The 24,610-nt window shown below is 38.9% G+C and overlaps 1 non-coding gene across 1 annotated transcript; it reads left to right on the forward strand.

The window, feature by feature from the left end:
* Positions 1–3,423: 3,423 nt before the first annotated feature.
* On the forward strand, positions 3,424–3,530 carry LOC141710294 (small nucleolar RNA R71). The gene has a single exon (XR_012570821.1). It is a non-coding gene; the product is annotated as a small nucleolar RNA R71 (small nucleolar RNA).
* The last annotated feature ends 21,080 nt before the right edge of the window (positions 3,531–24,610 follow it).

Below are 24,610 nucleotides of genomic sequence, written 5' to 3' on the forward strand. Positions count from 1 at the left end.
CTTCTTCTTGCACTCCAAATAGCTGCTCATCAGGAAAAGACTCATTTATCAATGTCTTATCCAATGAAGTAACATTAGGATTCTCTAAACGCGAGAGATGATCATCAACTTGAGTTTCAGTTCCTTTTCTGTCCTTGATCTCTAGTTCAAATTCTTGGAGCAAAAGAACCCATCGAATCAATCTAGGCTTCGAGTCCTTCTTTGAGACGAGATATCGAATTGCAGCGTGATCAGTGAAAACTGTCACCTTAGTCCCAAGTAGATAAGATCGAAATTTCTCAAAACCGTAGACAATAGCCAAAAGTTCTTTCTCCGTAGTAGTGTAATTCAGTTGAGCACCATTTAGAGTCTTACTAGCATAGTAGACCATATGAAATATGTTGTTCTTTCTCTACCCAAGAATTGCTCCAACTGCGTAGTTATTTGCGTCACACATCATCTCAAAAGGCTCATTCCAATCAGGTGCAGTTATGACAGGTGCCGTGATTAAAGTCTTCTTCAATGTCTTAAAAGCTGCAAGGCACTCGTCATCAAAATTAAAAGGAACATCTTTCTCTAACATACTGCACAAAGGCTTTGAAATTTTCGAGAAATCTTTGATGAAACGCCTGCAGAAACCCGCATGACCAAGAAAAGTGCGAATTCCCTTAACAAAAATTGGTGGAGGAAGATTCACAATGACCCCCACCTTGGCCTTGTCCACCTCTAGGCCTTTATTAGAAACCTTGTGCCCGAGAATAATGCCCTAACACATCATAAAATGGCATTTCTCCCAATTGAGAACCAGATTGGTCTCAACACACCTCTTGAGAACGTGTCCCAGATTCTGCAAGCATTCATCAAAAAAATCGCTAAAGACTAAGAAGTCGTCCATGAACACCTCTACATTCTGGCCAATCATGTCAGAAAAGATGGCCATCGTACATTTCTGAAATGTGGCAGGGGCACCACACAGACCAAAAGAAACTCGTCTGAAGGCGAAAGTACCACATGGACAAGTGAAGGTAGTCTTCTCCTGATCTTCTGGAGCAATACAAATCTGATTGTAACCCAAATAGCCATCCAGAAGACAGTAATACTCATGACCGGCCTACCTGTCAAGCATCTGATCAATGAAGGGCAATGGGAAGTGGTCCTTCCTAGTGGCTTTGTTCATTTTCTGATAGTCCATGCAGACCTTCCACCTCGTGACTGTTCTGGTAGGGATAAACTCATTCTTTTCATTTTCTACCACTGTAATTCCACCTTTCTTTGGTACACATTGAACTGGGATTACCCATGAACTATCAGAGATAGGATAGATGATCCCTGCATCTAGCCACTTCAGAATTTCCTTCTTCACTACTTCCTTCATGATAGGATTAAGTCTGTTTGTTGCTTGACTGTAGGCTTGCTACCTTCCTCTAGTAGAATTTTATGCATACAATAAGAAGGACTGATCCCCTTGATATCTGCTATAGTCCATCCAATTTCCGATTTGAATTCTCTTAGAATCCTCAAAAGCTTTTCCTCATCACTACCTGAAAGGTCAGATGTAATAATAACAGGCATAGTAGATGTATCCCCTAAAAATGCATACCTCAAATGCTCTGGTAAAGGCTTAAGCCCAAGAGAGGGGGCTTCCTCAATAGAAGGCTTGAGGCGTTTAGGAGCTTTGTTCGATTCCTCCATTCCAAGAAATTCAAAAGGCATATCAATCTTCCTCTTCTAGGAAGAAGCATTCAAATATTGCAATTGTTCTTCATCTTCGTCATCTTCACTATCTGAATTCCCCAATAAGGCTTTTTCTAATGCATCAGACCTTAGCAATTGATCAAGTTCCGATGATCACCGAATTGACCAACTCCACTTTTAAGCACTCCTCATTATCAGTAGGAAATTTCATGGCATTGAACACATTAAAGGTAACATCCTGATCCAGCACTCGCATTGTAAGTCACTCTTCTGCACATCTATCAAGGTGTGGCCAGTTGCCAAGAAAGGTCTTCCCAAGATTATGAGAACCTTCTTATCCTCCTCGAAATCAAGAATTACAAAATCAGCAGGAAATATGAGTTTATCAACCTTGATCAAGACATCCTCCACAATACCTCGCGGATATGTAATAGAACGGTCGGCCAACTGTAAAGTCATATACGTCGGTTTAGGATCAGGTAGATCCAACTGCTTGAATATTGACAAAGGCATCAGATTAATGCTAGCTCCCAAATCACATAAGCATATGTCAAAATACACTTTTCCAATAGTACATGGAATAGTGAATCTTCCTGGATCTTTAAGCTATGGAGGTAACTTCTGCTACAGTACAACGCTGTATTCCTCCGTGAGAGCGACAGGCTCTAAATCATCTAGCTTCACCTTCCGAGAGAGAATACCTTTCATAAAATTTGCATAACTAGGCATCTGCTCGAGAGCCTCGGTGAAAGGTATATTGATATGAAGTTTCTTGAACACCTCCAGAAACTTCTCAAATTGCTTGTCCAGCTTTTTCTTCTGCAGCCACTTAGGAAAAGGTGGTGGAGGATATATCTGTTTCTGCCCTGTATTACCCTCAGGTGGAGTGTGCTCAACAGTAGTCTTCCTTAGTTCCACTTCTTCATCCTACTGCTTTTCTTCTTTCTCAGCCCCAACTTCTTCAGTTAACTCTTGATTTTGTTCAGGATTCGCAACCTTCCCAGACGTCAAAGTGATTGCCTTTACCTGCTCCTTAGCTTCCCTCTTTCCTAGCACTTCAGTGTCACTAGGTAATGTACCAGGTTGACGATTTAGCAAGGCATTGGCAATTTGCCCAATTTGATTTTCCAAGATCTTGATAGAAACATCTTGACTCTTGCACATAAGCTTCAACTCCTCTAATCCAGATTTTTCATTAGCTTATTGCAGTTGAAGTTGTTGTCTTGGTGCATACTGCGGTTGTTGAAAACTAGGGGGGTTGTACTGCTTAGATGGATACTGTTGAAAAGGCTATTGAACCGCATTCTGAGCGTTGCTCCAACTGAAATTAGGATGATTGCGGTTATTAGGATGATAGGTGGCTGGCACTGGTTGCTGCAATCGCTGGAAGTTGCTCACAAACTGAGCTGATTTACTAAAGATTGCACACTGATCAGTATCACGGGCACCAGCACAAAGTTCACATACATTATCGATTTGATTTACTCCATAATTAGCCAAAGTGTCCACCTTCATCGTCAAAGCCTTAAGTTGGGCAACGATAGCAGTTGCTGCATCTAACTCCAGAATTACTGCTACTTTTCCCTGAGTCAGTCTCTGGGAAGGATTCTTGTACTCATCAGTTCAATAAGTTCATAAGCTTCATCGTAGCTCTTAGCGTACAAGGCTCCTCCTGATGCTGCATCAAGCATGGGTCTAGAAGTAGGACCCAATCCATTGTAGAAACAATTAATAATTATCCAATCAGGCATGCCATGGTGTGGGCACTTCCTTAGCATCTCCTTATATCGATCCCAAGCCTCACACAGAGATTCTCCAGTTTGTTGAGTAAACTGAATAAGAGCATTCTTGATTGCGGCAGTCTTCGCCATGGGGAATAATTTAGTGAGAAACTTTTGAGCAAGATCTTCCCAAATGGTGATAGACCCTGCTCGTAGAGAATGCAACCAGCACTTAGCTTTGTCCCTCAGAGAGAATGGGAAGAGTCACGGCTTGATAGCATCTTCAGTCACATCAATGAACTTGAAAGTGTTGTAGATCTCGATGAAATCCCTGATGTGCATATTGGGGTCTTTGTCGGAGAACCCCTAAACTGAACTGAGTTTTATATCATCTGGATCATGCTTGACTTGATCTCAAAAGTGTTAGCCCTGATGGCTGGTCTGATGATGCTAGACTGAATGTCATTAATCTTAGGCTTAGAATAGTCCATCAAAGCCTTCGGATTTTCTGCTTCATCACCCATAGCTACTACAATTGGCTCTTCAACTTTCTCTTATTCCTCTAACTTCTTTTTATCCTCAAAAACTTTCTTATGAACCACCACAAGTTCTTCCTCGGCTTTATCCAGTGTTCTCTTGTGAGTACGCGAATGCGTATGCATACACCCTCACTAGACCACTTGAAACCAGACAAGCAATAAATAAGTAACAATGTCCGAGTCAATGAACTTTAACGACCACTGATGGAAAGCACATAAACTATAAATTAACACTGCATTCCCCAGCAGTGGTGCCAAAAACTTGTTAGTCGCTAAACACGTTCTAATAATACACACAAGTATACGAGTTCGCAAGTAGTATAAAATCTTTTCTAGTTCATTCCCACAGAGGCTGTATTGGTTAACTGTTTAATTTATGCACTTAAGCAACAATGTATGGTTATTATCCAATGCTAAGATGATAACAAATTGAGATTGTTTATAAATAAGAATTAACTAATAATTATAATTACGAGAATAAGATTGACTGAATTAATATATATGACAAACATGGGATTCTAACTTCATTAAATATTTCATTCAATAGCTTTATTATTCTTAACCTTAGCATGCAATGGTGATGATACTAATCAGATAACATGAAACTGATAAACGCCAACTTTCGTTGCACGAGTACCATTCAACCAGACATCCACTAAAGAGATAAAAGCTGAATAGGCACCAATTATATTGAGACCCTATATGTCTATAGAATTTGACAACATAACTGTTTAAGCACAAGTTATCTATCTGGATTATACAGGGCAAGTAAGATGGTTAAAATTACCTACGAATCATGCATGACAAATACATGAACCTATGCAAGCATGACAAGTTCTAAATCCTTAAATTCACTTTTGCTTTGTTAAGAATTAACACACTATCTTATAGGTTCGCGACACTCATAAGACAAATACGCACAACCAATACTAGGATATCATACAATCACTATATACTAAGGTATCAAAACAATTTAACTAAAGAAATCCATAAATAAATCCGCTAGAACTCCACGATAACGATTAGCCCATAATTGGACTCATCATCAACGTGGGTTCCGATGAAATCATGATATATAAAATGTAGTCTTTATACAAATAAATAAACCAAGTACAAATAAGAGCTTAGGTTCAGCAAAACAAGAAACAAGCATCCAAATTACAACTCAAAATAAAGATTCACAAGAATAAACTAGATCGTCTTCGCCTTTGTTGAATTGTGCTAAAGGTCTCTTGTCGTCTTCTCCTTGCGCTCTGGTCCATCTCTTTATTAAAATGACCTAATTTGAATATATATAGTAGCCCTCAACAATCTGGAAGCCTTCCCTTTTAGAATTGTATTAGAAACAGGATTCTTGAATTTGGCATCGGCGTGGGCGCGCGCTATCACAGCGCGGGCGCCCTGTATTTCTGGAACCCTGGCACGGCCGCGCGCTATCACTGTGCGGGCGCACCGTCCTTCTGGGAAAAACTCAGGTTTCTTCTTAAATCTTGCTGCTTCGAGCCGACTTTCCACGAGCTTTTATTCCAACACCACCTGAACACCAAATAGCACCAAAATAATGCTAATTCACCCGATTACTTGAATAATGCCTGAAATGCAAAAATACTAGGAAACATATTAAAACACTTAACAACTTGAGTACAAATGCATCAATTCAAAGCTTATTAGAGCATAAATAAGTGTCATAAATGCCACTCAACAACAAGTGAGTTAAAAACTGGATAAAAATGATCAGATATTGGATACATAGGGGCCAGAGTGGCCTATTGAGTTTGCGTAAGCGGCTAACTCGGTTGTGCGCACTATTAATCTGATTAGTCCAGCAAGTTAGAGACCTAGCTAGTCTCTGAGTTCCAGAATAGGTTTATAGGATGGCAGATGGTGCCGTCTGGTGTTGATATCCTGATTAGTTGTCTTCACATATCCACTACATATCTGATTCATTTTGTGGTTCCTGTAACGGAACAAGTGATTTATACAGTTGAGTTATAAATGAAAATAGCATGCTAAAATTGGACTCTACTAATTATACACAGCACACGACTGATGTTATTATTTTATAGAGCATGCTAGTATTTGATATCCAGTTTATACCTGTTTTACTTGTGAATGAGTTATAATTTCTGTTCCTATAACTATTTAATCATAAATTATTTTACTTATTATTGATATAGTGGTACTACTGAGCAACTGATTGCTCACCCTTGTAGAATGTTTTGTATATATATTGTAGATGCCTAGGAGACTCTTCCGTCGTAGTCAGGGCAGAGTTCCAGTTCCTTCCACACCAGGCTCCCCTAAGGTAGTTGTGCCAGACCAGACGTGGTCTGTTGAGTTGCTGTATTAAGTTAGTGTGTTAGATTTGTTTAATAAGTTTGGTTTTGTAATAGTTGTAACCTAAGTCATACTTAAACCTGGAAAAGATTTTGTGAAGAAAGGGGTCGTGTTTATAAGTTTGATTGTATTATATAGTGGTTGTTGTTGTTGTTCATGACATAAACTCCTGACCCCGGGGTTGAGGCCGTTATAGTTGGTATCAGAGCTACAGGTTTGAGTCCCTGATTTAGGTTAGGAGTAGAGTTAAAAAAGTGTAGAAATGTTTATATAGAGTTGTAAGTTAGCAACTCAATTAGAGGAGCGAGTCTAAGAGTCCAGTCAAAGGTTTCTAAAGCGTAACCCTGACATCTACTGAGATTTTGCTAGAACTGCCCTAACTTTTAGTGATTCTCCCTCGTATATATGTATAATTGGCAATGTCCGATAGAGACTTCTAGTTCCCCTCTCGAAAGAACGAGTCCGGTCATGAGAGTTCAAATTTTGCACGGATCCATGATGCCTTAGTTGGAGAGACACTAGTGCCAGCCCCACCTATCATTTGTTTCATGCCTAGTGGTGTTACTGGATCGAGTGTGCGACCTCGGTGAGTTCAAATAGTATGGTATGATAGTAGTCGGCGGCTGCTATGACAACCAAGTTTTGTCGTGTATGTGGATCAGTACCATTTTTTGTATCTTGAACTTTTATTCGCATTTCTTGAGACGTATTTTGTTCCCAGAGTAATTGTTTACCATCTAACAAGTTGCTTTTTTCCTGTAAGAAAATCAAAACTCTAAGTAAGCAACTCAAGGTTGTGTTGATTCATCATGATCCAAATTCTCCTCCCTACCTATATATTTTCTATTTTGACAGTGTTTCTTACCTCAGTAATTCTATCGGATGATTGGGGCAAACAATGCATATGGTTTGACTATTTGTCCGTGTGACAAAAAGTCTGGTGGGACGCCACTGAATTATACGTTATAAACTATATGGTACTATGACTGGCCATCTTATATACTTGTATGGTTGCTCTAAGTCATATCTATATCTTCTTCACCTTTTCTTCCTCTATAATTAATCCCTTGATTTCGAGATTCCATTTGATACTCCATGGCAATGAATCTCTTCAGTAACCTCTACAGTTAGAGAGTCCTGGTTATTGAAGGTAAATAAAAGTTGACTGTGAGGAGGAATAATGGCTCTATATCAGTTTTCTATTTCAGAAATGAAGATAGCAGAAATGATTCAGAATCCAATGGCGAAGATTGCAGCTTTAGGACGGTTAATTCAGTGGATGGCAAGTCATCTGCAGGTGATAGGAAATCACCTTTAAAAGAATGGTTGGTTGAAACTTGCACTAGTGTGCCTAGTAGGGTCCATAGTTCCTTAATTTTGACTTGGTTTTCCAGCTGGCTCTCTGTAGTTGGTGGCTGATACAGTCAGCCAAGTTTTGTTGTAGATCGGACTAGTTTACTGTTGTATCTGAGTACTGGTGGGAAGTTATTCAGTTGTTGTTGTATTAAAGAGCCATGCTACGGTGTTTAGTGTCTTCATATTTCAGTTTTTCTGCACTGTTGTTGATTCCATTATTGTCATTGTTTCTATTGTTGCTAGTGTTGTTAATCTAGATATCTTTTATAAATGGACCATGATGATAAAGAAATGGGTATTTTGTCTGGGCATCATTTTCCTGATATAGGAACACCAATTAAACGGTGATATTTTATATCATACATTCTTATTATATTTTGAATAAATCCACCGCTATATTTCAGGAAAATGCCACCCAAGAAAGCTACCCAGTCTAAAGAAAATAGTAGTAGTTTTGCCGAAGGTCCAGTTATAAACGAAATTTTAGATTTGTTACGCCAGCAGCAACAATAACATGAGCAGCTAATCCAACAGATTCAGCAACAACAACTACTGTTACAGTGGCAACATCAAGGAGTAAACCATACCGTTAATAAAAAATCCTTCCAGAAATTGACCGCCAGAGATAAAGGGAATAAAAAACGAAAATTGGGTGTTGTGGAAGAAAAACAAGACCAAGGAGAATGAAGTTTCAAAAGAAATTTAGAACGAATCGGAATAGAAGATTCAGGAGATAGAATTTTCCCCAGGTCAGGCCTCGTCCCCCTTCAGATGCTGCCACTTTAAACAAGTCAGTCAATCCGGTGTTGGATTGTAAGTTATGTGGTAAGAGTCACAATGGTCATTGCAAAAAGGATGTTCAATGTTTCAAATGTGGTCATACGGGTCATTATGGATCAGAATGCAACAAGAAAATCCAGAAGTCACCTGTTATAATTTTGGCAAGGTTTGACATCTTGCCAAGAACTATAGGAGTGTTTCCCAAGATAGTATGAGAGATGGTGCATCCAAAGGCCCAGCATCTAGTACACCCAAGGTTAGGACCTTTAAGATGATAAAAAGGTCAACTGCTCAAGATCTTGATGTAGTAGCATGTACACTCTTCCTTAATTTTATACCTGTTAAAGTATTGATTAACTCTTGAGCGTCTAAGTTATTTATATGTGGGTATAATGGATCTAATGTTGGAATATTTAAATGAACTCTTAATTATAAGTGGCTAACCAAGATGAAGTACCCACAGATTAGTTCTGTCCCAGATGCCCTATAGAAGTAATTAGGACATTCTTTATGACTGACTTAATACCTTTTGAGTTAGGAGAAATTGGGTGTTATGTCATAAGGCAAAGATTGATTTCCTGAAGAAGCAAATTGTAATGTTTACGGAAGCCAATAATATGGTAAGTTTTCAAGGGCAGAAGCAAGATAAGAAGTTCTTCCAATCATGCGAGCAAAGGAGTTATTAAGATAAGAATATAAGGCATATCTACCACATGTAGAGATACGAAGAAGGAAGCACTTAAGCTGGAAGAAATTCGGTTAGTAAATGAATGCCCGGAAGTCTTTCCAGATGAATTACCATGATTACCCTAGATCATGAGATAGAGTTTCTCATCGATATAGTATCCTGAGCTGAACCAGTGTCAAAAGCTCCATATTGTGTGGCCCAGTGGGAGTGAAGGAATTAGATAGACAATTGCAAAAATTAATGGATATAAGGGTGATCAGACCAGATATATTCCCGTGGGATGTACTAGTGTTGTTTATGGAGAAGAAGGGCAAAAGTATGAGATTATGTACCGATTATCGGAAGTTTAATAAGTTGACAAGTAAGAATAAGTAACCCCTACCTAGAATTGATTACGTATGTGACCCAATTAAGAGAGCATGTTATTTCTCCAAGATTGATTTAAGAATGGGCTTATATCAGTTGAAGACATACGAAAGACTACATTCAGAACCAGATATGGATATTATGAGTTTCTAGTGATGTCATTGGATTAACTGTGGCGCCCTCCAAACCCGGGTCATAAGTTTGGGGTCCACAACACATATACAATATATAAACCTGTATATGAAATATTATTTGCAATGACCATGCTTTAAATAACCACGGATCGCAACAGGTTAAAGTATGAAAACAAGCCACAATCTTAACTTTTATTACCACGTACCAAATCCCAACTAATTTAACTTACAATTGATAATGAAATTATTCTTACAATCTTATTATCTCACTACCATATGAAGCTTCTTCTAGCTCGATCCAACTCAAACTGGAATCCTAGCTCGCACTTTGGACTGAGGAACTTCACTATCATCCATATCTTTCTTAACTGTAAAATATATAAAAAGATTCGCAAGAGTGAGCTAACTAGCTCAGCAAGTCATAATAACAATAACTGAGGTTAAACAATGATCAAACGAGATGATATAAAGGAATCAAGTTTTTTGTTAAACAACCAATAGAATTGGATATTCATTTTAAGTTTTTAAAACCAAGGTTAGGCTGCTGATCAGTCACGCACTAACCCCGAGCAAAGCACACAACACTGCTCTAACTACTGGATCCAAGGCACACATTGGCGTAACTTGACCATCGATATGGTCTGACCACGAATCTGGTCCATATAAAGAAAACTATCCAATTCTAAAGCAGTTCAATATGATAAACAATATAATTCAATAAAACCGGATCATAATCAATAACAATAAAACATTTGTATAAGAGCATGGTGAAAATTCATGGGTACCGAAAGTATATGTCAAAGTATATAAAAGAAGTGGCCTCCAGCCTGTAGGATTTTCGGGTATTAGATGAATAATGTTTTTACAAGGTTTTAGTACTTTGATGTCACAAGGTATGGTTGAGTATAAAAGTTTCTGTATGTGTAAACAATTATGTTCCAGTGTTTGGTATATGATGGATATATATTTGTGGAGCAGCATCGTGTTTGTGTGGTTTAGTATCTAGTAAATCAACAAGAAATGGTTCACAAAGAATAAGGCTTACGGCTCAAAGATCAAATGATGTGGCCCAGGTTCAAGGCTGAAGGATTCAAAGTACTTTCAACATAAAACAATGCTATTTTGAACACTCAACAATATGTTACGAGAAAGTTTAGAAATATTGCATTCTATCTCGTAAAAGGTTTAGAAGTACTTGCCTTATCACAATCGATTCCAATTTCACTTGTATTCGTCAAATGACTCTCTTCAACAACCACTCGTCTACTTTTCCTATGCCTCGATTCTATTTGCTGATCACTTGCTGTATTTTCTACATGTTGATTCCATTTTCTGATCACCTGCTTCCCTTTCCTACGCCTTGCTTACTCTGCTAGGCATCATAAGTATCCATCAATATTCAACTCAAATCAATATTTTAATCTGAAGCATCATAAGAAAAAATGTCTAAAGAAAAAGAGTTCTTCTACCTTAATCTGAATTGGCATCCACTGCACCAGACCCGGATTGGGGGTAGAAAAGAAGCATATTTTTTTCTCCTAAAACAACAGCTACATGACACGATTCGGGATTCTTAGCTTGCGCGTGATTTTCAGACAATGACAATGGCAGATCCTATTTTCCCTGCATCATCTGATCGTTTGGAGCCTTCTGTTTGAGGATCGTCATCTTCTTCTAAATTTGATTTGCACTTTGTTCTTCCATCGATATTAATGGTATTACCTTCTGTTAAGACAGTTGCACCTTTCCAAGTTATTCCACGCTATTCTATTACCTCTTGATATGAGACGACCTATTTAAGAAACCTCCATCTGTTTATTCTTGTTTTACTAGACATCGGCTATGAGTGTGTCTTTTCAATTTAGCCTACACCTTGTTCTATACCCCAGTTTAAAACTTGTTCTATGAAGCAATTGTATATATGAGGATGGATTCGGGAGCTGTAGTAAATGGTGAGTATTGAGATACAAATTTAGGTGAGAAAGATTTTAGAAAGAAGATTCAAGTGTTCCGGAGGATGGCTGTTACCAGGTTACAAGAAGCCATTAGTAATTATGTAACACCCCCAGATCCGGGGTCGGGGATCCGGGTCGTCACGGTCTTTCTTTCCATAATATCACTTCACTTAATTAATAATAAATAACCTTATGCTGTGACCCCACACTAACACACACCACAACCCGTTATAGTCTCAGAGATGAAATTGAAATAAGTACAAGTCTTTGAATCCACAATTTAAAAGTTATTACAACCCAAAATGATTACTTGATAATTTACAGTTAATTGCCATTATCTGCCACAAGTTATAATTATACATAATTTGATTCTCAAAAGTAGAGTGCCTGATCTACCAATAGATCTACCTCTGTAGCTATAGCAGCTACAACATCATCGGGAAGACGCGGGACGCTTCTCACGCGCTTGCGCTGGGTCTGCTGGAGTCTGGCCATCTTTCCTAACTGTTGTTGTGTGATGAAGAAATAAAGCAAGAGTGAGCCTTACAGCTCGCAAGATAGTATAAAGTGATAACAATAATATAAGTATCTAAATGGATACTTACTAGAATCTTTTATCAAGTGTAAGATAATTACTTACTAGATATAAGTAAAAACAAGGGATGAAGTTACCAAATACTTCACTACACTTATATCATTTATAAAGCTACTTGAACTACCACTGTTCAAAGTATATAATGAGCTTTTACCAGTTAATCACATAGATGAGACTACAAGACGAGATTTGAATAGATTAAATCTTTGAAATATTATTAAAGGAAATGAAGTTATGATATACTTCATTAAGTTCTGATATATATATCCACATATACATCTTCCTTATACAGTCCCTGAAAACCTCTGTCATGTAAAGTATGAACAGAGTTTGGAACATCCAATGAATTTTGGAAAGGAAAAGAATTTTGGCATAAACCAGATATCTCGCTGATCAGGCAAAGATACCAATAAGTAACCTTTTCTACTAGTAGATGGACGAATTCCCCACTGGTCATCACCCTGGTCTCAATAGGACCTTATGCTGGACTGCCACTCAGCCACTTATGCATTTGATGGACTCCAACTGAGCCACTTACACTATCATGGACGCCCACTGAGCCCATGTTGCTTATGCCGACTCAATAGATGGACTTACTTCCCGAACGTTGGGTAAGTAATCAATTCATTTACCAAAACTGCAACCTTGTTGCGAATATAAAATACACCACAGAGCCGGATCCCTCAGGTTTTGAGCGAGTATTTAAATCCTCTTAAAAAGGAAGATCTTAAATATAAAAATGAGTTTTGGGATCCGCTCTAACTTTTAAAAATCATTTTGAAGACTCAAAAACACTTTAAAGAGTGTTTGGAGTAAAGCTGATTTAATGAAGTAAATCAGTCCCCAGTATATTTAGAAAATGTCTGAATATTATTATTTAAATAATATTCCCATAAAGAATAATCTTTATAAAAATAATTGAAGTAGAAGTATTAAAACTTATACTTGAAACGAGTATTAAATAACCAAAGATATACTTATACTAAAGTACTATCTTTATTTGAATAATCGAAAATAAGTTTGATTATTGACACCTTATTCTTTAATAAAATAAAGAATATATTGCAGTAATAAGCGGAGTCATAATACCTCGAATGAATATTATAAATAATATTCATAAAATAAAGGAGTCATACATCCTCAAATGAATATCCAAGTAATATCCAATAATAATATAAAAGAGTCATAAGCCCTCGAGTAATATTCGAAATAATATTCAATAAATAATATAAAGTTATCGAATAACCCTTATTCGATTAATAGTTTTGAAAACTATAACCATATATATATATATATGAATATATATATATATATATACATATATACAAAATCTACTCGGGATCCTCGACTCCCGGTTTTAGAAAATGTTTTCACCTTTTGGGTCCTTATAATAAGGGTATATGCAAAATACTGCTAACCTCTAGCATAGGTATTATCAACTGAACCAACAGATATATATATGGCAAGAATACGAAACAGGCATGTATATATACCATATAACATGCTACAATATATCGCAAGAATCTGCTATAACAAATATGCATTTAACGCAAGATCATGCATATACACAAATACATCACAACAACAGTATAACGGATAGAAAACTTGCCTGAGCGACTTGGGGTGATAAAAGGCTCGGGATGAGTTTGGTAACCTATAAACAACAAGTAAGTTGGAATTAAACCAAAGTCACCTGTAAATCTATACTTTAACTAACTTAGACTCTAACGCTTGTTTTGCGCTTATTGATTCTCTTAAGTCACTCGAGTACCCTAGGCTCCACTATTTTTAATAATTTAACTTTTACGAGTTTTAAGGCGATTCCTTCGCGAGTGTCTTACTAACTGCCTAACACACTTACCATAAATGTTTCATACATTAATTAACCCTTTTTGGTCTTTAACCTATGTTTCAAAGTAAGGCGAGGGGAAAAGTTTCGTTCGCGAAATGTCGTTACTTGAAACGGTCGTTTCTCCTAAACCGTGCATCGGAATCAAACGAACTACATATCAAAACGAAGATCGTAACACGAGCTATCTAGAAATGGCAATGGTAAAAATCTAGCAGGGGGTTCTCGGGTCCTAATGTTATGCACAAAAGCAGTCCAAAGAAAATCGAACGTTACGACGGCTACGTTTACGCGATTTCCCAATTTAAAACCATTCAAAACCAACCCAATTCAAACTCAAATCAAACATACAACCAACATCCATCCTTATCACATCATATCAGCCCCAACCAATTCAATTTTAACATTCATACTTATGCCTAAGCTTGAATTTAACTATACTACAATCTTTTAACCAAAACAACAACATTTACCATTCCATTTCAATACCATTTCAATCCCAAACTCTAAATCACAAACATTAAGCTACAATATCACTACTAATCAAAATCATCTTATAATACATAGGAATCTAGGGTTTGGAGATGATATACCTTCCTCGAAGTGGTGGGAGGAGCTAGGAAGCCTTAAGAAGCCTTGAGAAGTCTTAGGAATGCTTGGATCTTCAAGGAAATCAAGAAAAATTTCAAGTTAAAAACTTGAAAACACTATTCATTGTCTTCTTCATTGATTAAATGAAGAAGATAGAGAAGGAATTGATGGCTTAAACTCATGATATAGCCCTAACTAAGCATAAGGATGATTAGGGAATTAACTCACCAATTTAGGAAGCTTGGATCTTGAGTTTTGAATTTCTTGCCCTTTTACAATAGTAAAAGCCGAGAGCAAGCTTGCTTGGATAAGAGAATGATTTTTGTGTTTTGATGAAAATGATTTGCTTGGCTTGGTTGGTTTGATTTTGTTTTTGTTTTAGTAAATTACCTAGTTGCCCTTGATTTTGTGTGGTTAAAAAGCCACCACATCTCCTTCCTTCCCATGTCATGCCTATGTCATGCTGTGATGTCATCCTTCCCTCTTTGTCCTCCTCTCATTGGTTGGGTGACATCACTCTCTCTCTAATCCCCTTTGATTAACTTCCTAATTGTTTGCCTAATGACCGCTGATCTGCTATACGGTTCGCTTAACTTTCATTTTCGTTTATCATTTGAAGGATCATACCCAGGATCTTATTACTTAAGTTCCCTTAACCTTTCTCAATACATTGTATTCCTTTTTATGATCCTCTATTATAATCCTTTAATTTAAATCCTTTTTATCCTGCTACCTTATACTCAATTCTTTCCGTATCTAGTGGATTTCCGGGAAAAACCAAAGTGTTCGGAAATTGGATTCTGACGATCTTTACATACACTCATATACCATATAGAGTACTAATAAATCTCAGAATATCCATAATAGAACCCCTACATAGTGTGGCATGAAAAGTTTTCTCATTCAGCAAAAACACTATTCACAAGGGTTACAAAAAGTTGAAAATTTTGGGGGTTATTACAGTCTCCCCTCCTTAAAAGGATTCCGTCCCGGAATCAAACAGAAAACAAATGGGGGTACTTTTCTAGCATTGTGCTCTCTAGTTCCCAAGTTGATTCTTCCACATTATGATTCTGCCATAGTACTCTGACTAGCTTGATTACTTTGTTCCGAAGCACCTGCTCCTTCTTATCTATAATCCTTACTGGCTTCTCCACGTAAGTTAGATCTGGCTACATATCCACCTGCTCGTACTCCACTATGTGTCTGGCATCCCGATGATACTTCCTTAGCATTGACACATGGAACACATTATGAACTTGTTGCAAATTAGGGGGTAAGGCTAGCTCGTAAGCTAACTTTCCAATCCGTCTTAATATCTCAAAACGTCCAATGTATCTTGGGCTTAGTTTTCCTTTCCTTCCGAACCTCATTAATCCCTTCCAAGGGGATACCTTTAGCAGTACTAAGTCCCCGACTTCATATTCCTTGTCCTTTCAGGCTAGGTCTGCATATTTCTTCTGTCTGTCTTGGGCTGCTACAAGCCGTCCTCTGATGAGATCCACTATATCTTTGGTCCTTTGGACCACTTCGGGTCCGAGCATCTTCCGCTCTCCTACTTCATCCCAGTATAAGGGAGATCGACACCTTCTTCCGTACAGGGCCTCATAAGGCGGCATTCCGATGCTAGCATGAAAGCTATTGTTATAAGAAAACTCGATCAACGGCAAGTGATCATCCCAACTCCCTTTAAAGTCTATTGCACAGACTCTCAACATATCCTCTAGTGTCTGGATGGTCCTTTCACTCTGCCCATCCATCTGGGGATGGTACGCGGTACTCATATTTAACTTGGTCCCCGCACATTCCTGAAAGCTCCTCCAAAATCTGGAGTTGAACCTGGGGTCTCGGTCTGAGACAATGGACGTTGGGACTCCATGTCGCGTTACTATTTCCTTAAGGTAAATGTCCACCAGTCTATCGACTGTGTATCGCTCATTGATAGGAATGAAATAAGCTGACTTTGTCAGTCGTTCTATAATTACCCAAATGGCGTCGTGATTGGCTTTCATCCTTGGCAAGCCTACAACAAAATCCATCGCTATCTGTTCCCATTTCCATTCGGGAATCTCCAGGGGTCGTAAGAGTCCACTGGGTCTCTGGTGCTCTGCCTTTACCCTTTGGCAAGTCAAACATTTGCTTACCCATTCTGCTACGTCCCTCTTCATGTTGGGCCACCAGTAATATTCCTTCAAATCCCTATACATCTTGGTACTTCCCGGGTGAATGGAATACCTTGAACTATGGCTTTCATCGAATATCTCATCTTTAAGCTCTTGAACATTCGGAACCCAAATCCGGTAGGAGTACCTCATTATCCCTTTATCATCTTTCTCAGTATGGATCTCCTCTCCAGTCATTGACTATCTGCCTTCATTCATTATTTTCTCCTGGCACAATCTGATCTTTTCCAATAACTCGGGCTGCATTGAGATCTCAAAAAGCTTTTCAGTTCCGGTTCCAGTTACCTTTACTTCTATTTCCATTCTCTCAAAATCCCTTATCAATTCTTCCGAAGTTGTTATCATTCTGAGTCTTTCCTTTCTACTAAGGGCATCAGCCACCACATTGGCTTTCCCTGGGTGATAGAGAATCTCACAATCATAGTCCTTGATTAGTTCTAACCATCTCCTCTGGCGCATGTTGAGCTCTTTCTGCGTAAATATATACTTGAGGCTCTTATGGTCTGTGAAAATCTCGCACTTCTCTCCATACAAGTAGTGCATCCAAATTTTTAAGGCAAATACTATTGCCGCGAGCTCAAGGTCATGAGTAGGATATCTAACCTCGTATTCCTTCAGTTGTCTCGACGCATACGCAATCACTTTACCGTGCTGCATAAGCACACACCCTAGTCCTTTGTGCGACGCGTCACTATATATCACAAAATCTCCTTTTCCGTCCGGCAATGCCAACACCGGAGCCGTTATCAACCTTTTCTTTAATTCCTGAAAACTGTTCTCGCATTTCTCCGTCCATTCAAACTTCTCTGTCTTACGAGTAAGTCGGGTCAAAGGGGCTGCGATCTTCACAAAGTCCTGTACAAATCTACGATAGTAGCCGGCCAATCCTATGAAACTCCTTACCTCTGTGGGTGTGGTTGGCCTTTCCCAATTTGAGACCGCCTCTATCTTGGAGGGGTCGACCAATACTCCTTCTTTATTGATCATATGTCCTAAAAACTGTACTTCATTCCGCCAGAATTCACACTTCGAGAATTTGGCATACAACTGCTCCTCTCTGAGTATTCCTAGAGCTATCCTCAAATGCTCTGCATGTTCTGCCTCAGTTCTTGAGTAGATCAAAATATCATCGATAAAAACTATCACACACTTGTCCGAGTACCTCTTAAATACTCTATTCATTAAATCCATGAAAGCCGCTGGGGCGTTGGTTAATCCAAAGGACATTACCAAGAACTCATAATGCCCATACCTGGTACGGAACGCTGTCTTGGAAATATCTTCGGGTTTAATCTTTAGTTGGTGATATCCAGTTCTCAGGTCGATCTTGGAAAAATAAACAGCATCCTTTAGCTGGTCGAACAGATCGTCTATTCTAGGTAATGGGTACCTGTTCTTTATGGTTAGCTTGTTCAACTCTCGATAGTCTATGCACAGCCTCATGCTCCCATCTTTCTTCTTAACAAATAAAACTGGTGCTCCCCATGGAGACACACTGGGTCTTATCATACCCTTATCCAAGAGTTCTTGCAATTGGATAGCTAATTCCTTCATTTCTAATGGGGCTAACCGGTAAGGTGCTTTTGAAACTGGCGCCGTCCCTGGGGCCAACTCAATAGCAAATTCAATCACTCTATCGGGTGGTAATCCCGGAAGGTCTTGTGGGAATACATCTTCAAATTCGTTGACTACTGGAATATCTTGTAAGTTAGGCACCTCCTTCTGCGTGTCCACCACATAGGCTAGGTAGGCCTCATTTCCTTTTCGTAGCATCCTTTTGGCCTGGGCCATAGTCAAAAATCTCTGCGTCTGCCTCTTTCCTCTAAATACAACTTCTTTCTTCCCTGGGATATTTAGCTTAACTTTCTTCCCTTTACAGTCTATCTGAGCATCATTGCTAGATAGCCAGTCCATTCCCAAAATTACATCAAACTCCCCTAATTTAAAAGGAATCAGATCAACACTAAAGGATTGCTCCCCTATGCCTATCTCACAGGCGGGGTGAATCTGGTTAACAGGAATAATTTCATGATTGGCTATTTCTACTTGCAAGGGTTCTATCAAGGGTTCAGCCTTAAGTCTTAACTTACGCGCAAAGTCCTTTGATATAAAAGATTTAGTTGCTCCCGAATCAAATAAAACGTTTGTACTGACTGAATTTAGAGAAAGGGTACCTGCTATCACATCTGAATCTTTCATAGCATCCTGGACTGTCATGTTGAAAGTCCTCGCAGTAGGTGGCTTATTAGAAGCAGCCCTGCTTGCTCCCGAAGCTGCTGGTTTGTTCATTGGGCATTCCCTCTTCCAATGACCTGGGCGTCCACACTGATGACAAGTGGTGGTTGGAATGACGGCAGGGGTTGATGATGGGCACTTAGTTGAATAGTGGCCTTCCCGACCGCACTTAAAGCAGGTTACTGGCTTTCCTCTACACTCCCCAGTGTGATTCCTTCCACATATATTACAGGCTGGCAATGGGGGTCGAGACTGGTTGGAATAGGAAATTCTTGATTTCTGGCCGCCCTGGCTCACACTCACACTCATTGGCCGCTTAAACCCAGTGTTCCTTCCTGGTAGGGACACTGCTCCTCGATTAAATCTAGTTGGGAAGCTCCTTCCTGCAGAACCTCCACCCATGCTCATACTATTCCTCTTTATTCCTTTTTTCTCTCTTTCCTTCTGCATCTGTTCACTTCCGACTTCTACAATCGTTGCCTTTTGCACCAGAGTGGCATAGTCCGTAAGCTCAAGGATTGCCACCCTATTCTGAATCCACGGTTTTAGTCCCTGCTGAAACCTCCTAGCTTTCTTTTCCTCGGTGCTCACAAACTCCGGCACAAACCTTGATAACTCAGTAAATTTCGCTTCGTACTCTGCTACAGATAAGTTATTCTGCTTTAGCTCCAAGAACTTGAGCTCCATCTGGTTTTCCATAAACCTCGGGAAATACTTTCCCAGAAACAATTGACTAAATCTCTCCCAGGTTATAATAGCATCTGTCTCCATGTTTTTCTTGGCCTCCCACCAGTAGTTAGCTTCTCCTTTCAGAAGGTAGGTAGCAAATACAGTCTTCTGTGCCTCATCGGTACTCAAAATCTCAAAGGATTTCTCCATTTCCTTTAACCATGCCCTTGCCTCAACTGGGTCGGCTGATCCGTGGAACTCAGGGGGCTTAAAGGACTTAAAAGCCCTGAAAGAGTTTGCCACAGTATTGTTATTTCCTTGAGGGGGTGGGTTGGGTTGACGCTCCAAATTCTGCCTTAGGAGTTGCATGAACTGGCCCATGGGATCCATGCCCGGGTTTGGTACCGGTTGCTCAACCTCAGTTTCTCCTTCTTCAGCCTCTATCTCAAATCCCTCAACATCATATGTTTCCTCTTCCTCTTCATACAGGGAGTCATCCTGTTCCACATAATCCTCAGCTTCCTCTTCACTGTGTTCCTGGTTCCTATCATCCTGGTTATGGCTTCCCTGGTCCTCAGATCCAGGGTTCGCCCTAGTTCCAATCTTTCTTGGCGGCATGATTCTGATAATAAAAAAAAATTATTGGGAAATTCAACGTTAGGTCACAATCATATACAACATTGTGCCTTGCACAGCTTCATAATGGGGAGAACGTATATCGCAATTCTATTATTTTAAGAAAGTTCTAATACGAAGTGCAGTAATAATAATGATAAAAACAGTGACCTCGCCACTAAGGAACTGAACCGAAACGAAACAAATATATACATAATGCGAGAAATACATAGTTTGATCTGGTCAAAAGTACAACAGTGCTACAGTCATCTGTCCCAAAAGTGATACACAAGAGTCTATCTGTCTAGTCAGAAAAGGGATGCTATATACAAGTTAACTATCCCGGAAAATTGGCTCTTACTAAGGCCTCGGCTAACTAGACAACTAGACTATTCTATCATCAATCCTGAATCATACACCGGAGCGGGTCAGCTCCCATACCCTTTCCATCGCACGACAGAAGATATAGTCGGCCTGCCGCCTGGATATCCTACCATGCATGTCCCCCTGGAGCGATCTGAGCCTCGCTCGGGATGTGAGCTCTATCCCCGTAAGCTCCCTCCTCAAGGATCGGGGTATAGAAGCCCTAGTCTCATAAGCTCGGGTACGCCTACCCGCCCTCTCTGCATCCAACTCCCTCCTGGCCTCATCCAGTCGGCCCTCGGCAATAGTCACTCGGGTCCTCAGAACATCCTGAACATATCCATGAGCTAACAAAGACTGCCTGTGGGCAGGGTCAAGAGGTGGTGAATCCGGAGCCGCTGAGGGTGCCTTCTCGGTCTGCCTAGGCTCGGAAGTATGGGTCTCTGAGCTGTCATCATCGGGAATCCAAGATAGTGGTGGAGGGGTAGGGGCTCTGACCACCGGAAGTGTGGGTAATGGGGTACCAGCATACACTACCATAGGTCCAACACGCTCCTCAGCTACTGGGACCTCATCCGGGTCCTCCTCATCTGGAATAGCAATAACCTCTGTCTCTGACTCCTCTGAGGGGTCCTCCTCATCTGAAATAGCAATGACCTCCGTCTCTGACTCCTCTGAGGGGTCCTCCTCATCCTCCTCCATCTCAGGCTCCTCCTGATCCTCAACATCTAGCAGTGCCTCATCATGCTCACGCTCGAACATCTCAGGGTCCTCTATATCAGGTGCCTACACATTAAACGAGCTAAGTTACTATCATGATACTTATAAGGGTTCCCGTAAGGGTTTTAACTGTCAGCACTACTTTAAGTAATCCGACCATGAACTTGGCAAGAGTTCTTATTATCTTTGTGAGTTTATTATTATATCGTCGCATCATCTCTGAGGTTTATAACGCTTAGCTCTGATACCATTTCTGTAACACCCCCAGATCCGGGGTCGGGGATCCGGGTCGTCAAGGTCTTTCTTTCCACAATATCAATTCACTTAATTAATAATAAATAACCTTATGCTGTGACCCAACACTAACACACACCACAACCCGTTATAGTCTTAGAGATGAAATTGAAATAAGTACAAGTCTTTGAATCCATAATTTAAAAGTTATTACAACCCAAAATGATTACTTGATAATTTACAGTTAATTGCCATTATCTGCAACAAGTTATAATTATACATAATTTGATTCTCAAAAGTAGAGTACCTGATCTACCAATAGATCTACCTCTGCAGCTATAGCAGCTACAACATCATCGGGAAGACGCGGGACGCTTCCCACGCGCTTACGCTGGGTCTGCTGGAGTCTGGCCATCTTTCCTAACTGTTGTTGTGTGATGAAGAAATAAAGCAAGAGTGAGCCTTACAGCTCGCAAGATAGTATAAAGTGATAACAATAATATAAGTATCTAAATGGATACTTACTAGAATCTTTTATCAAGTGTAAGATAATTACTTACTAGATATAAGTAAAAACAAGGGATGAAGTTACCAAATACTTCACTACACTTATATCATTTATAAAGCTACTTGAACTACCACTGTTCAAAGTATATAATGAGCTTTTACCAGTTAATCACATAGATGAGACTACAAGACAAGATTTGAATAGATTAAATCTTTGAAATATTATTAAAGGAAATGAAGTTATGATATACTTCATTAAGTTCTGATATATATATCCACATATACATCTTCCTTATACAGTCCCTGAAAACCTCTGTCATGTAAAGTATGAACAGAGTTTGGAACATCCAATGAATTTTGGAAAGGAAAAGAATTTTGGCATAAACCAGATATCTCGCTGATCAGGCAAAGATACCAATAAGTAACCTTTTCTACTAGTAGATGGATGAATTCCCCACTGGTCATCACCCTGGTCTCAATAGGACCTTATGCTGGACTGCCACTCAGCCACTTATGCATTTGATGGACTCCCACTGAGCCACTTACACTATCATGGATGCCCACTGAGCCCATGTTGCTTATGCCGACTCAATAGATGGACTTACTTCCCGAACGTTGGGTAAGTAATCAATTCATTTACCAAAACTGCAACCTTGTTGCGAATATAAAATACACCACAGAGCCGGATCCCTCAGGTTTTGAGCGAGTATTTAAATCCCCTTAAAAAGGAAGATCTTAAATATAAAAATGAGTTTTAGGATCCGCTCTAACTTTTAAAAATCATTTTGAAGACTCGAAAATACTTTAAAGAGTGTTTGGAGTAAAGCTGATTTAATGAAGTAAATCAGTCCCCAGTATATTTAGAAAATGTCTGAATATTATTATTTAAATAATATTCCCATAAAGAATAATCTTTATAAAAATAATTGAAGTAGAAGTATTAAAACTTAAACTTGAAACAAGTATTAAATAACCAAAGATATACTTATACGAAAGTACTATCTTTATTTGAATAATCGAAAATAAGTTTGATTATTGACACCTTATTCTTTAATAAAATAAAGAATATATTGCAGTAATAAGCGGAGTCATAATACCTTGAATGAATATTATAAATAATATTCATAAAATAAAGGAGTCATACATCCTCAAATGAATATCCAAGTAATATCTAATAATAATATAAAAGAGTCATAAGCCCTCGAGTAATATTCGAAATAATATTCAATAAATAATATAAAGTTATCGAATAACCCTTATTCGATTAATAGTTTTTAAAACTATAACCATATATATATATATATGAATATATATATACATATATACAAAATCTACTCGGGATCCTCGACTCCCGGTTTTAGAAAATATTTTCACCTTTTGGGTCCTTATAATAAGGGTATATGCAAAATACTGCTAACCTCTAGCATAGGTATTATCAACTGAACCAATAGATATATATATGGCATGAATACGAAACAGGCATGCATATGTACCATATAACATGCTACAATATATCGCAAGAATCTGCTATAACAAATATGCATTTAACGCAAGATCATGCATATACACAAATACATCACAACAACAGTATAACGGATAGAAAACTTGCCTGAGCGACTTGGGGTGATAAAAGGCTCGGGACGAGTTTGGTAACCTATAAACAACAAGTAAGTTGGAATTAAATCAAAGTCACTTGTAAATCTATACTTTAACTAACTTAGACTCTAACGCTTGTTTTGCGCTTATTGATTCTCTTAAGTCACTCGAGTACCCTCGGCTCCACCATTTTTAATAATTTAACCTTTACGAGTTTTAAGGCGATTCCTTCGCGAGTGTCTTACTAACTGCCTAACACACTTACCATAAATGTTTCATACATTAATTAACCCTTTTTGGTCTTTAACCTATGTTTCAAAGTAAGGCGAAGGGAAAAGTTTCGTTCACGAAACGCCGTTACTTGAAACGGTCGTTTCTCCTAAACCGTGCATCGGAATCGAACGAACTACATATCAAAACGAAGCTCGTAAAACGAGCTATCTAGAAATGGCAATGGTCAAAATCTAGCAGGGGGTTCTCGGGTCCTAATGTTATGCACAAAAGCAGTCCAAAGAAAATCGGACGTTACGACGGCTATGTTTACGCGATTTCCCAATTTAAAACCATTCAAAACCAACCCAATTCAACCTCAAATCCAACATACAACCAACATCCATCCTTATCACATCATATCAGCCCCAACCAATTCAATTTTAACATTCATACTTATGCCTAAGCTTGAATTTAACTATACTACAATCTTTTAACCAAAACAACAACATTTACCATTCCATTTCAATACCATTTCAATCCCAAACTCTAAATCACAAACATTAAGCTACAATATCACCCTACTAATCAAAATCATCTTATAATACATAGGAATCTAGGGTTTGGAGATGATATACCTTCCTCGAAGTGGTGGGAGGAGCAAGGAAGCCTTAAGAAGCCTTGAGAAGTCTT

Source organism: Apium graveolens, chromosome 2 (genome assembly GCF_009905375.1).
Source record: "Apium graveolens cultivar Ventura chromosome 2, ASM990537v1, whole genome shotgun sequence".
Taxonomy (NCBI): domain Eukaryota; kingdom Viridiplantae; phylum Streptophyta; class Magnoliopsida; order Apiales; family Apiaceae; genus Apium; species Apium graveolens.